Below are 2345 nucleotides of genomic sequence, written 5' to 3' on the forward strand. Positions count from 1 at the left end.
GGTTCTCCCTCACTCCTTTAGATTGCAGATAGTTATTTCCAAACAGTAAGCAGCCTGTGGCAAGCCCACGTATCAGTCTGCCACCAGAGCGTGTTCCTGGCATCTGTCCTCAAGATCGAGTTATTCTCATGCCTTCTTTTCATCAGAAACTAGTGCAGGGCATGTATTCTCTCCCTGTCCTTTGCATGCAAACAGAAGACATTTTGCAGAAGCGGATTAGCTTTGACTTACTTTCCAATGTATAAAAGCATTGTGTTGCACGTGTGCGGGTCTTCAGACTGACAGACAGCTTACCAGGGTTTTGGAAAGACATGGATTAGGCACCTAACACCCACCGATACCAGAAGTGAAACTGATGGGAGCAAGGGGTTTTTTGACTCCAAAGTTGGACTATGCCACAGTTACTTCACGCCTGGGAATTCTTCATGTTTCGGCAGTAAACAAGATGTAACATCCTCCTACAGTTTAATCCCCGTCAGTTACCCAGGCTAGGTGCAAGATCACTGAACTGCACATCTATTTAAGATACAGATAATAGCTAAGGAAAGGCTACTTCAAAAATAAAACATAGAGCTGTAGCATTTTAATACATTAATCTTAATAGCATGTTGCAAGGAAACTGTTAAAATGCTTGGGGGAGGTGTAGACCTTCAAGACAAGTTTTTATCTACCACCTTTAGGGAGAAGGGGGATGACTGCAAACACTGCATGACTGCTTTGAAGTCAAGCCCTCTGCTTGGCTGATGAACCAAGCATCCTCTTGGAGACAGATGAATGACAAATGTCATCGTAAGCAAGTGGGGGCCTAAGTACATCCTTGTGACTTAGTCAGAACTGACTGCAGCTGCTGATGGTTGCACTTTCTGTCAGGGGCCTAGGAAAGCTGTAGAGTAGATTTAAGATTGTATCACTGCGTTGCATTTAATCGATTTCATATAAACACAAACACAATTTTGCATGCTAATGGATGCCATGTACAAAGCAGTAACTTATCTTTGTGTAAGTGCAAGAATGAGTCACTGCAGGATAAGATTTTATAATTTGGATATGCTATTTAAATAATATCTACGCCATTAGCTGCTTATTAGCATTTCACCAGAGTCCCCAGAGAAACTGCTACCATCACAGCAGGAGATGTTTGAAGTTATACTTAATTCTTGCACAAAAGGGATTGCACATCTCCCCTTTTTGTGAGGATGGAACAGCAGAGAGTTACAACTGGAAAGACAAGTTATGAAGACCTCACTTCCACAGAACACACCATCTTGTGTCTGCTAGAGGTATTTGCTTAAATAAATTAACTTCATCAAGATTCAGCCTCCTACATTTGAAAACCCTTCTTACCTCCCCTCTCAGCCAACAGGCTCAGGCTGGAAGAGTTGTGCCTGCTCATTTTTAGCCACATGAATGTGATGGGGCTTGAACTTCAGCTTTGATGAAAATACCGTAAGACTCAAGAAACAAAACTGTCAGCAGAATATACCTACCAGTGTTTTAACAAGTGATATTTTAATTTGTTTGGAAATGAAAGAGGTTTTAGGAAAGAAAAAGAAAGTTATGCAGTAAGCTGCTAAATCACAGGTGTTAAACATGCAAATTTTAAAGAGCGCACTAGAGTTTCAGTGTGGTATCATGAACACAAGAGTAAAGAGTTCAGTAGACACACTGGTTAACATGCCAAACATCTATAACAAATTACTGTTGCCTAGCTTTGTTTATTGGTAAATCACTTTAGTAACCCGAATTCACAAATAAGCAGTAAATAACAAAAACTACAGATAAACACAGGTTACACATGCAAATTCCTGTTCACATATCACATGTGCAGGTACATTAAGAGCACAGTTCTAAAGATTCTTGACGAAACCAGATTTTAACAAAAATGGTTTTAAAATGCAGGTATGAAAAAATTACATGTGAAGAATATAAAGATACCTTTTTACATTTCAGGACTCCAATGCTGCTTTTGAATATACTAGAGATGTACGACAGCTACAAGTTTCAAGTAAAAGCAGGCAGAGCTCAAGGAAATAATACTGGTCAGAGGAGAATGGGCATTTACTCTTCACCAAAAATACACGGAATAGCTGAATAGGAAAGTCTATCAAGAGTTTTGGGGAAAAAAAAAATCACAAAGTTGTAAAGCTGACTAATCACTAGTTTTCCTATTTGCTATGTAACAGCAATGACATTAAAAGAAACTGCAATTCAACATTTAAAAATGCAACTTACATTTAAAGACTTTTCAAAAGTGAAATGCAATGACAGCCTTACAATCAAAATTAAATATCTGCTAGGCTCAGACTGAAACATGGAATGTTCTAGATAAAAATAAAAATACAGCG

The sequence above is a fragment of the Opisthocomus hoazin genome, chromosome 23 (assembly GCF_030867145.1).
Source record: "Opisthocomus hoazin isolate bOpiHoa1 chromosome 23, bOpiHoa1.hap1, whole genome shotgun sequence".
Lineage (NCBI taxonomy): Eukaryota > Metazoa > Chordata > Aves > Opisthocomiformes > Opisthocomidae > Opisthocomus > Opisthocomus hoazin.